We start from the raw sequence: 13,885 nt of genomic DNA on the forward strand, positions 1-13,885 counted from the left end.
CCATGCGCCACAACTACTGAGCCCGCGCGTCTAGAGCCCATGCTCAACAAGAAAAGCCACCGCAATGAGAAGCCCATGCACCTCAATGAAGCGTAGCCCCAGCTCACCGCAACTAGAGAAAGCCCGCACGCAGCAACAAAGACCAAATGCAACCAAAATTATAAATAAATAAATACTCCACGCTCCCAATGCAGGGGGCCTGGGTTCAATCTCTGGTCAGGGAACTAGATCCCACGTGCCGCAACTAAAAGATCCCACGTGCCGCAACTAAAAGATCCCACATGCCACAACTAAACATCTCACGTGCTGCAACTAAAGATTCCACATGCCGCAACTAAATATCTTGCATGCCGCAACTAAAGATCCTGCATGCAGCAATGAAGATCCTGCACAGAGCAACGAAGAACCGGCGTGCTGCAACTAAGACCCTGCACAGCCAAATAAATAAATAATATATTTTTTAAAAAACCCTGTACACCAATGTTCATACCATTTATTTGTAATCCCCCCACCCACCCAAAAAAGGAATCAATCCAAAAGTCCTTTGGTGAGTGAATGGTTAAACTCTGGTACATTCACACAAGGTAACACTACTCAGCAAAAAAAGGAATGAGCTACTGATATATGCAACAACCTGGCTGGATCTCAAGGCTATTAAGTTTAATGAAAAGGTCAATCTGAAAAGTTTACATACTTTATAATTCAATTTATGCAACATTTTTTGAACTGATGAAACTATACAGATGGAGAATGGAACAGGAATTTTCAGGGGATAAGGACAAGGTAGGGAGGGAGAGTTCCTTTGAGGTGATGAAACCATTCCATATCTTAACTGTGAACCTATACATGGGATAAAAACATGCAGAATCATAGACACACACAAAAACACCTAAAAAAAAGGCAAAAAACCGAATATGGTCTTATAGTCCCGTATAGTATCAATGTCAATCTCCTGGTTTTCATATTGTACTCCAATTATATAAGATGCTAACATTAAGGGATGCTAAGTGAAGTGTTATTTTTGCAACTTCCTATGAGTCTATCATTATTTCTAAGTAAAAAGTTAGGGGGGAAAAGTTCATTAATATAGGTTTAAATTCTACATTGCAGTTAATCTTCAAGAAGTTATTTATCACTGCCATTTTAAACTAGTTATCATTGAATATCTTCAATTATCTGAAAAGGATATTAAAATATTCCAACTACATATATGTTTGAGGACTGATTTTCTTCATATTCTTCAGCCAAAATAACATATTGCAACTGATTGAAACAATTATGAGAATTCAGCCATTATCTGTTAAGGAAGACATTAAGGAAATTTGCAAAAAATGTGAAACAAATCCACCTGTTTTGAAAAGTAGTTATTTTTCATAGAAGTTTTTACTTATATTACATGTAATATGTCTTTTAAAAATTAATTTTTAAATTCCTTAATTTTAATTTCTAATATAGTAAATGTGAGTAAATATAACCGTTATATAAATAAGTTCTAAAGTTCCAAATAATTTTTTAAGACTGTAAAGTTGTTCTTAGGCCAAAAGGATAGAGAACTGCTGCTAAAATACTCAGGGATGATGGAGCATCAGATGAACACCTTACTCTCAATTAATTTGGGAAAAAACAGGTTATTTTACTGAACTCCAAACTTCTAAGTTTGTGAACATTTAACAACTTTTAAAATGTTAATTAGAAATAATAGAAACAAAAGAACATGCTACAGACTAGGAACAGATCTTTGTAACTCATTTCTAAAAAAGGATTTGAGTCTAGAAAACATAAAAAACTTAGCAGATTTCTAAGAAAAGGCAAATACTGCACTAAGAAGTGGGCAGGCAATTCACAGGAGATATTTAAAAGTCCATTAAATACTCAATAGCACTAATAATTAGAGAAATATGAAAAGCTATAACTGCCATCAGGTTAGCAGGTGAAAAAGTCTGCTAAAACCAACATGGGAGAAAGTGGAGCTGTGAGAACTCACACTCTGCTGGTAAAAGTATCAATTGTCAAAACGACTTTGGAGAGTAACATGGCAAAAATTTGATGAATTAGAAAATGTCCAGGTAAACCCATTTGATCTATCAATTCTACTTCTAGGTATTTACAGTATGAAAACTTCTGTATTTGCACAAGGAGCCACTGCGGCAAGGTTATACTACCCAATGGAAAAATGAATCACTACACCTAAAGGAAGCAACAGAAACAGATCTCAGAAGAGATGGTAAACAATAAAAACAAGACAAAAAACAGAAAATTCCTTCCAGAATTAGCTCAAGATAGCAGAGTAGAAGGATGTGCACTCACCCTTTTTTATGAGAACACCAGAATCACAACTAACTGTTGAACAACCATCCACAAAAAAAAATGCTAGAACCTACCAAAAAAGATACCCTACATCCAAAGACAAAGAATAAGCCACAACAAGACAGTAGGAGGGGTGCAACTGCGATGAAATCAAATCCCATACCCATGGGTGGGCAACCCACAAACTGGAAAACAATTATTCTACAGAAGTTCTCCCACTGGACTGAAAGATCTGAGCCCCATGTCAGGCTTCCCAGTTGACTGGGGGTCTGGCAATGGGAGGAGTCCCCACCAGAGAATCTGGCTTTGAAGACCAGCAGGATTTGATCACAGGACTTCCACAGGACTGGGGAAAACAGAAACTCCACTCCTGGAGGGCACACACAAAGTCTCGTGTGAACCAGGACCCAGGGGAAAAAAGCAGTGACCTCTTAAGAGACTGGGCCAGACCTAACTGCTAGTATTGGAGGATCTCCTGCAGAGGCAGAGGGTGGTTGTGGCTCACTGTGGGGACAAAGACACTGGCAGCAGTAGTTCTGGGAAGTACTCATTGGCTTGAGACCCTCACCTCCCGGAGGCCACCATGAGCCCCACCAAACAGCCTGTAGGCACCAGTGCTGGGTCGCCTCAGGCCAAACAACCAACAGGGAGGGAACACAGCCACACCCATCAGTAGACAAGTGGGTTAAAGTTTTACTGAGCACAGCCCTACCCACCAGAGGGACAAGACCCAGGCTCCACCCACCACCCCTTCCTCCCAGTCAGGAAGCTTGCACAAACCTCTTAGATAGCTTCATCCACCAGAGGGCACACAGCAGAAGCAAGAAGAACTACAATCCTGCAGCCTGGGGAACAAAAACCACAATTATAGAAAGTTAGACAAAATGAAACAGTAGAGGAATATGTCCCACATGAAGGAACAAGATAAAACCCCAGAAAAACAACTAAGTGAAGTGGAGATAGGCAACCTTCCAGAAAAAGAATTCAGAATAATGATAGTGAAGATGATCCAGAAGCTTGGGAAAAAAATGGAGGCAAGGATCAAGAAGATGCAAGAAATGTTTAACAAAGACCTAAAAGAACAAAAGAACAGATGAGCAATACAGTAACCGAAGTGAAAAATACACTAGAAGGTATCAATAGCAGAATAACTGAGGCAGAAAAATGGATAAGTGACCTGGAAGACACAATGGTAGAAATCACTGCTGAACAGAATAAAGAAAATACAATGAAAAGAAATGAAGAATATCTAAGAGACCTCTGGGACAACATTAAAACACACCAACATTTACATTATAGGGGTCCCAGAAGGAGAAGAGTGAGAGAAAGGACCTGAAAATATATTTGAAGACGTAACAGCTGAAAACATCTCTAATATGGGGAAGGAAACAGTCACCCAAGTCCAGGAAGCACAGACAGTACCAGGCAGGATAAACCCAAGGAGGAACATGCCAAGACACACAGTAATCTAAATGACAAAAATTAAAGACAAAATATATTAAAAGCAACAGGGGAAAACAACAAATAAGACACAAGGGAATTCCCATAAGGTTATCAGCTGATTTCTCAGCATAAACTCTGCAGGGCTGAAGGGAGTGGTACAATATATTTAAAGTGATGAAAGGGAAGAAGCTACAACCAGAATACTCTATGTAGCAAGGCTCTCATTCAGATTTGACAGAGAAATCAAAAGCTTTACAGACAAGCAAAAACTGAGAAAATTCAGCATTACCAGACCAGCTTTGCAATAAATGCTAGACGAACTTCTCTAGGCAGGAAGAGTCCAGCAACTTTAGCAAACCTTGTACATATACAGACTGCTATATCAAAACCTCATGGAAACAGCAAACCCCAAAACTACAACAGATACACACACAAAAGGAGAAAAAGCCACCCAAACACAACACTAAAGATGGTAATCAAACCACAAGAGAAGAAAACAAAAGAGGAAAGGAAGGGGTTTCCCTGGTGGCGCAGTGGTTGAGAGTCCGCCTGCTGATGCAGAGGACATAGGTTCGCGCCCTGGTCTGGGACGATCTCACATGCCGCGGAGCGGCTGGGCCCGTGGGCCGTGGCCACTGGGCCTGCGCGTCCAGAGCCTGTGCTCCACAGCGGGAGGGGCCACAACAGTGAGGGGCCCGTGTACCGCAGAAAAAAGAGGAAAGGAAGAAAAAAGACCTACAAAAACAAACCCAAACAATTAAGAATATGGCAATAGGAACATACATATCAATAATTACCTTAAATGTAAACGAATTAAATGCTCCACCCAAAACACAAAGAATAGATACAAAAACAAGACCTGTATATATACTGTCTACAAGAGACCCACTTCAGACCTAGGGACACATACAGACTGAAAGTGAGGGGATGGAAGAAGGTACTATATGCAAATGGAAATCAAAAGAAAGCTAGAATAGCAATACTCATTTCAGACAAAATAGACTTTAAAATAAAGACTGTTAAAGAGACAAAGAAGGATATTACATAATGATCAAGATATCAGTCCAACAACAAGATATAACAATTGTATATATATATATGCACCCAACATAGGAGCACCTCAATAAATAAGGCAAATACTAACAGCCAAAAAGGGAGAAACCAACAGTAACACAACAATAGTGGGGGACTTTAACAACCCACTTCCATCAATGGACAGATCATGCAGGCAGAAAATCAAATAAGGAAACACAGGCCTTAAACGACACATCAGACCACATGGACTTAATTGATATTTATAGAAGAGCATTCTATCCAAATGCCACAGAATACACGTTCTTCTCCTGTGCACATGGAACATTCTCCAGGACTGACCACATGCTGGGCCACAAAAAGCAAGCCTCAGTAAATTTAAGAAAATTGAAATCATATCAAGCACCTTTTCCAACCTCAATGCTATGAGATTAGAAATAAACTATAAGAAAAATATGTAAAAAGCACAAACATGTGGTGGCTAAACAACATGCAACTAAACAACCGATGGATCACTGAAGAAATCAAAAAATACCTAGAGACAAATGAAAACAAAAGCACAACAATCCAAAACCTATGGGATGCAGCAAAAGCAGTTCTAAGAGGGGAGTTTATAGCAATAAAACCTTACCTCAGGAAACATGAAAAATCTCAAATTAACAACATAAACTTATACCTAAAGCAACTAGAGAAAGAACATCAAAACCTGAAGTTACTAGAAGAAATCATAAAGATCAGAGCAAAAACAAATGAAATAGAGACAAAGAAAACAATAGTAAAGATCAATGAAACTAAAAGCTGGTTCTTTGAAAAGAAAAACAAAATTGATAAACCTTTAGCCAGACTCATCAAGAATAAAAAAGGAAGAGGACTCAAATCAATAAAACTGAAAATGAATAATAAGTTACAACTGACACAACAGAAATGCAAAGGACCATAAGAGACTACTACAAGCAACTGTATGCCAATAAAATGGACAACCTGAAAGAAACAGACAACTTCTTAGAAAGGTACAATCTCCCAAGACTGAACCAGGAAGAAATAAAAAATATGAACAGACCAATCACAAGCATAGAAATTGAAAACTGTGATTTAAAAACTTCCAAAAAACGATGTCCAGGACCTGATAGCTTCACAGGTGAATTCTATCAAACATTTAGAGGAGAGCTAACACCTATCCTTCTGAAACTGTTCCGAGGAACGAAAACTCCCAAATTCATTCTATGATGCCACCGTCACCCTGATACCAAAACCAGACAAAGATACCACATGAACAAAAAATTGTAGGCCAGTATCACTGATGAACACAGATGCAAATATCCTCAACAAAATACTAGCAATCCAAATCCAACAATATATTAAAAGGATCATACAACAAGATGAAATGGGATTTATCCCAGGGATGCAGGGATTTTTCAACATCCACAAATCTATCAGTGTGATACACCACATGAACAAACTGAAGAATAAAAACCATATGATCATCTCAACAGATGCAGGAAAAAGCTTTTGACAAACTTTAGCACCCATTTATGATAAAAACTCTCCAGAAAGTGGGCATAGAGGGGACATACCTCAACATAATAAAGGCCATATATGACAAACCTACAGATAACATCATACTCAACAGTGAAAAGCTAAAAGCATTTCCTCTAAGATCAGGAATAAGACAAGGAGGTCCACTCTCACCACTTCTATTCAACACCGTTTAGGAAATCCTAGCTACAGCAATCAGAGAAAAAAAAGGTATCCAAATTGGAAAAGCAGTTAAAACTCTCACTGTTTGCAGATGACATGATACTACACATCGAAAATCCTAAAGATGCTACCACAAAGCTACTGGAGCTCATCAATGAATCTGGCAAAGTTGCAGGTTACAAAACTAATATACAGAAATCTGATGCATTGCTATACACTAACAATGAAAGATCAGACAGAGTAATTCAAGAAACAATCCCATTCAGACTCTGGGAGGGCTCATGCCAAGGAGTACTTCCCAGAACTTCTGCTGCCAGTGTCCTTGTCCCCATGGTGAAACAGAGCCACCTCCCGCCTCTGCAGGAGACCCTCGAACACTAGCAGTGAATATAAATTATATTTAATAAGGAACATTAAAGACAAGGGGAAGATGGCGGAAGAGTAAGATGCAGAGATCACCTTCCTCCCCACAAATACACCAGAAATACATCTACACGTGGAACAACTCCTACAGAACACCTACTGAACGCTGGCAGAAGACCTCAGATCTCCCAAAAGGCAAGAAACTCCCCATGTACCTGGGTAGGGCAAAAGAAAAAAGAATAAACAGAGACAAATGGATAGGGATGGGACCAGCACCAGTGGGAGGGAGCTGTGAAGGAGGAAAGGTTTCCACACACTAGGAAGCCCCTTTGCAGGCGGAGACTGCGAGTGGCGGAGAGGGAAGCTTTGGAGCCGCGGAAGAGAACACAGCAACGGGGGTGCGGAGGACAAAGCGGAGAGATTCTCGCACAGAGGATCGGTGCCGACCGGCACTCACCAGCCCGAGAGGCTTGTCTGCTCACCCGCCGGGGCGGGCGGGGCTGGGAGCTGAGGCGCAGGCTTTGGGGTCCGAGCGCAGGGAGAGGACTGAGGTTGGCGGTGTGAACACAGCCTACAGGGGGTTAGTGCATCGTGGCTGGCCGGGAGGCAGTCCGGGAAAAGGTCTGGACCCGCCGAAGAGGCAAGAGATTTTTTCTTCCCTCTTTGTTTCCTGGTGCGTGAGAGGGGACTGGGAGCGCTGCTTAAAGGAGCTCCAGAGATGGGTGCGAGCCGCGGCTATCAGCGCGGACCCCAGAGACAGGCATGAGACGCTAAGGCTGCTGCTGCTGCCACCACCAAGAAGCCTGGGTGCAAGCACAGGTCACTATCCACACGCCCCTTCTGGGGAGCCGCCACTGCCAGGGTCCCGGGATCCAGGGACTTCACCGGGAGAACACACGGCGCGCCTCACGCTGGTGCAACGTCATGCTGGCCTCTGCTGCCGGAGGCTCGCCCCGCACTCCATGCCACTCCCTCCCCGCCACTGGCCTCAGTGAGCCAGAGTCCCCGAAGCAGCTGCTCCTTTAACCCCATCCTGTCTGAGCGAAGAACAGACGTCCTCCGGCGACCTACACGAAGAGGCGGGGCCAAATCCAAAGCTGAGCCCCTGGGAGCTGTGAGAACAAAGAAGAGAAAGGGAAATCTCTCCCAGCAGCCTCAGAAGCAGCGGATTAAAGCTCCACAATCAACTTGATGTACCCTGCATCTGTGGAATACATGAATAGACAACGAATCATCCCAAATCGAGGAGGTGGACTTTGAGAACAAGATTTAAGATTTTTTCCCCTTTTCCTCTTTTTGTGAGTGTGTATGTGTATGCTTCTGTGTGAGAGTTTGTCTGTATAGCTTTGCTTCCACCATTTGTTCTAGGGTTCTATCCGTCCGTTTTTTTTTCTTTTTAAAATTTTTTTCTTAATAATTATTTTTTATTTTAATAACTTCATTATATTTTTTCTTACTGTATTTTACTTTATCTTCTTTCTTTTTTTCTTCCTTTCCTCCTTCCTCCCTCCCTCCCTCCTTCTTTCCTTCCTTCCTTTCTTTCTTTCTTTCTACTAATTCTTTCTTTCTACTTTTTCTTCCTTTTATTCTGAGCCATGTGGATGAAAGGCTCTTGGTGCTGCAGCCAGGAGTCAGTGCTGTGCCTCTGAAGTGGGAGAGCCAACTTCAGGACATTGGTCCACAAGAGACCTCCCAGCTGCACATAATATCAAAGGGCGAAAATCTCCCAGAGATCTCCATCTCAACACCAGCACCCAGCTTCACTCAACGACCAGCAAGCTACAGTGCTGGACACCCTATGCCAAACAACTAGCAAGACAGGAGCACAACCCCACCCATTAGCAGAGAGGCTGCCTAAAATCATAATAAGTCCACAGACACCCCAAAACACACCACCAGACGTGGACCTGCCCACCAGAAAGACAAGAGCCAGTGTCATCCACCAGAACACAGGCACTAGTCCCCTCCACCCAGAAGCCTACACAACCCACAGAACCAACCTTAGCCACTGGGGACAGACACCAAACACAACAGGAACTACGAACCTGCAGCCTGCAAAAAGGAGACCCCAAATACAGTAAGATAAGCAAAATGAGAAGACAGAAAAACACACAGCAGATGAAGGAGCAAGATAAAAACCCACCAGACCTGAAAAATGAAGAGGAAATAGCCAGTCTACCTGAAAAAGAATTCAGAATAATGATAGTAAAGACGATCCAATCTTGGAAATAGAATACACAAAATGCAAGAAACATTTAACAAGGACCTGGAAGAACTAAAGAGGAAACAAACAATGATGAACAACAAAATAAATGAAATTAAAAATACTCTAGATGGGATCAATAGCAGAATAACTGAGGCAGAAAAACGAGTAAGTGACCTGGAAGATAAAATAGTGGAAATAACTACTGCAGAGCAGAATAAAGAAAAAAGAATGAAAAGAACTGAGGACAGTCTCAGAGACCTATGGGACAACTTTAAACGCACCAACATTCGTATTATAGGGGTTCCAGAAGAAGAAGAGAAAAAGAAAGGGACTGAGAAAATATTTGAAGAGCGTATAGTTGAAAACTTCCCTAATATGGGAAAGGAAATAGTTAATCAAGTCCAGGAAGCACAGAGAGTTCCATACAGGATAAACCCAAGGAGAAATACGCCAAGACACATATTAATCAAACTGTCAAAAATTAAATACAAAGAAAACATATTAAAAGCAGCAAGGGAAAAACAACAAATAACACACAAGGGAATCCCCATAAGGTTAACAGCTGATCTTTCAGCAGAAACTCTTCAAGCCAGAAGGGAGTGGCAGGACATACTTAACGTAATGAAGGAGAAAAACCTGCAACCAAGATTACTCTACCCAGCAAGAATCTCATTCAGATTTGATGGAGAAATTAAAACCTTTACAGACAAGCAAAAGCTGAGAGAGTTCAGCACCACCAAACCAGCTTTACAACAACTGCTAAAGGAACTTCTCTAAGCAAGAAACACAAGAGAAGGAAAAGACCTGCAATAACGAACCCAAAACAATTAAGAAAATGGTAATAGGAACATACATATCGATAATTACCTTAAATGCAAATGGACTAAATGCTCCCACCAAAAGACACAGATTGGCTGAATGGATACAAAACCAAGACCCATATATATGCTGTCTACAAGAGACCCACTTCGGACCCAGAGACACATACAGACTGAAAGTAAGGGGATGGAAAAAGATTTTCCATGCAAATGAAAACCAAAAGAAAGCTGGAGTAGCAATTCTCATATCACACAAAATAGACTTTAAAATAAAGACTATTAGAAGAGACAAAGAAGGACACTACATAATGATCAAGGGATCGATCCAAGAAGAAGATATAACAATTGTAAATATTTATGCACCCAACATAGGAGCACCTCAATACATAAGGCAAATACTAACAGCCATAAAAGGGGAAATCGACAGTAACACATTCATAGCAGGGTACTTTAACACCCGACTTTCACCGATGGACAGATCATCCAAAATGAAAATAAATAAGGAAACACAAGCTTTAAATTATACATTAAACAAGATGGACTTAATTGATACTTATAGGACATTCCATCCAAAAACAACAGAATACACATTTTTCTCAAGTGCTCATGGAACATTCTCCAGGATAGATCATATCTTGTGTCACAAATCAAGCCTTGATAAATTTAAGAAAATTGAAATTGTATCAAATATATTTTCCAACCACAACGCTATGAGACTAGATATTAATTACAGGACAAGATCTGTAAAAAATACAAACACATGGAGGCTAAACAATACACTACTTAATAACGAAGTGATCACTGAAGAAATCAAAGAGGAAATTAAAAAATACCTAGAAACAAATGACAATGGAGACACGACAACCCAAAACCTATGGGATGCAGCAAAAGCAGTTCTAAGAGGGAAGTTTATAGCAATACAATCCTACCTTAAGAAACAGGAAACATCTCGAATAAACAACCTAACCTTGCACCTAAAGCAATTAGAGAAAGAAGGACAAAAAAACCCCAAAGTTAGCAGAAGGAAAGAAATCATAAAAATCAGATCAGAAATAAATGAAAAAGAAATGAAGGAAACAATAGCAAAGATCAATAAAACTAAAAGCTGGTTCTTTGAGAAGATAAACAAAATTGATAAACCATTAGCCAGACTCATCAAGAAAAAAAGGGAGAAGACTCAAATCAATAGAATTAGAAATGAAAAAGGAGAAGTAACACCTGACACTGCAGAAATACAAAAGATCATGAGAGATTACTACAAGCAACTCTATGCCAATAAAATGGACAACCTGGAAGAAATGGACAAATTCTTAGAAATGCACAACCTGCCAAGACTGAATCAGGAAGAAATAGAAAATATGAACAGACCAATCACAAGCACTGAAATTGAAACTGTGATTAAAAATCTTCCAACAAACAAAAGCCCAGGACCAGATGGCTTCACAGGCAAAATTCTATCAAACATTTAGAGAAGAGCTAACACCTATCCTTCTCAAACTCTTCCAAAATATAGCAGAGGGAGGAACACACCCAAACTCATTCTACGAGGCCACCATCACCTTGATACCAAAACCAGACAAGGATGTCACATAGAAAGAAAACTACAGGCCAATATCACCGATGAACACATGTGCAAAAATCCTCAACAAAATACTAGCAAACAGAATCCAACAGCACATTAAAAGGATCATACACCATGATCAAGTGGGGTTTATTCCAGGAATGCAAGGATTCTTCAATATACGCAAATCAATCAATGTGATCAACCATATCAACAAATTGAAGGAGAAAAACCATATGATCATCTCAGTAGATGCAGAGAAAGCTTTCGACAAAATTCAACACCCATTTATGATAAAAACCCTGCAGAAAGTAGGCATAGAGGGAACTTTCCTCAACATAATAAAGGCCATGTATGACAAACCCACAGCCAACATCGTCCTCAATGGTGAAAAACTGAAAGCATTTCCACTAAGATCAGGAACAAGACAAGGTTGCCCACTCTCACCACTCTTATTCAACATAGTTTTGGAAGTTTTAGCCACAGCAATCAGAGAAGAAAAGGAAATAAAAGGAATCCAAATTGGAAAAGAAGAAGTAAAGCTGTCACTGTTTGCAGATGACATGATACTATACGTAGAGAATCGTAAAGATGCTACCAGAAAACTACTAGAGCTAATCAATGAATTTGGTAAAGGAGCAGGATACAAAATTAATGCACAGGTATCTCTGGCATTCCTATACACTAATGATGAAAAATCTGAAAGTGAAATCAAGAAAACACTCCCATTTACCATTGCAACAAAAAGAATAAAATATCTAGAAATAAAACTACCTAAGGAGACAAAAGGCCTATATGCAGAAAACTATAAGACACTAATAAAAGAAATTAAAGATGATACAAATAGATGGAAAGACATACTGTGTTCTTGGATTGGAAGAATCAACTTTGTGAAAATGACTCTACTACCCAAAGCAATCTACAGATTCAATGCAATCCCTATCAAACTACCACTGGCATTTTTCACAGAAGTAGAACAAAATATTTCACAATTTGTATGGAAACACAAAAGACCCCAAACAGCCAAAGCAATCCTGAGAACGAAAAACGGAGCTGGAGGAATCAGGCTCCCTGACTTCAGACTATACTACAAAGCTACAGTAATCAAGACAGTATGGTACTGGCACAAAAACAGAAAGATAGATCAATGGAACAGGATAGAAAGCCCAGAGATAAACCCACGCACATACGGTCACCTTATCTTTGATAACGGAGGCAGAAATGTACAGTGGAGAAAGGACACCCTTTTCAATAAGTGGTGCTGGGAATCCTGGACAGGTACATGTAAAAGTATGAGATTAGATCACTCCCTAACACCATCCACAAAAATAATCTCAAAATGGATTAAAGACCTAAATGTAAGGCCAGAAATTATCAAAGTCTTACAGAAAAAAATAGACAGAACACTCTATGACATAAATCACAGCAAGATCCTTTTACACCCACCTCCCAGAGAGATGGAAATAAAAACAAAAATAAACAAATGGGACCTAATGAAACTTAAAAGCTTTTGCACAGCAAAGGAAAACATAAACAAGACGAAAAAATAACCCTCAGAATGGGAGAAAATATTTCCAAATGAAGCAACTGACAATGAATTAATCTCCAAAATTTATAAGCAGCTCAATAACAAAAAAACAAACAACCTAATCCAAAAATGGGCAGAAGACCTAAATAGACATTTCTCCAAAGAAGATATACAGATTGCCAACAAACACATGAAAGAATGCTCAACATCATTAATCATTAGAGAAATGCAAATGAAAACTACAATGAGATATCATCTCACACCAGTCAGAATGGGCATCATCAAAAAATCTAGAAACAATAAATGCTGGAGAGGGTGTGGAGAAAATGGAACCCTCCTGCACTGCTGGTGGGAATGTAAATTGGTACAGCCACTATGGAGAACAGTATGGAGGTTCCTTAAAAACCTAAAAATAGGGCTTCCCTGGTGGCGCAGTGGTTGAGCGTCCACCTGCCAATGCAGGGGACATGGGTTCGTGCCCCGGTCCAGGAAGATCCCACATGCTGTGGAGCAGCTGGGCCTGTGAGCCATGGCCACTGAGCCTGCGCATCCAGAGCCTGTGCTCCGCAACGGGAGAGGGCACACCAGTGAGAGACCCGCATACCGCAAAAAAAAAAAAAACTAAACTAAAAATAGATCTGCCATATGACCCAGCAATCCCACTACTGGGCATATACCCTGAGAAAACCATAATTCAAAAATAGTCATGTACCAAAATGTTCATTCCAGCTCTGTTTACAATGGCCCGGAGATGGAAACAACCTAAGTGTCCATCATCAGATGAATGGATAAAGAAGATGTGGCACATATATACAATGCGATATTACTCAGCCATAAAAAGAAACAAAACTGAGCTATTTGTAATGAGGTGGATAGACATAGAGTCTGTCATACAGAGTGAAGTCAGAAAGAGAAAGACAAATACTGTA

General features: G+C 40.2%; 1 protein-coding gene across 2 annotated transcripts in view; it reads right to left on the reverse strand.

Annotated features, from left to right (window-relative positions):
- Positions 1-13,885, reverse strand: part of SHOC2 (SHOC2 leucine rich repeat scaffold protein) — a 113,148-nt gene that overhangs the window by 69,076 nt on the left and 30,187 nt on the right. Inside the window, exon 2 of one of the 2 annotated variants that reach the window (XM_082854670.1) lies at positions 3,088-3,152. The exons of the other annotated variant lie outside the window; for it this stretch is intronic. The gene's annotated coding sequence lies outside the window, so the exon portion shown is untranslated. The remainder of the gene's footprint in view (positions 1-3,087; positions 3,153-13,885) is intronic. 2 annotated transcript variants of the gene reach the window in all.

Source organism: Leucopleurus acutus (assembly GCF_964270905.1).
Source record: "Leucopleurus acutus genome assembly, chromosome: 14".
Lineage (NCBI taxonomy): Eukaryota > Metazoa > Chordata > Mammalia > Artiodactyla > Delphinidae > Leucopleurus > Leucopleurus acutus.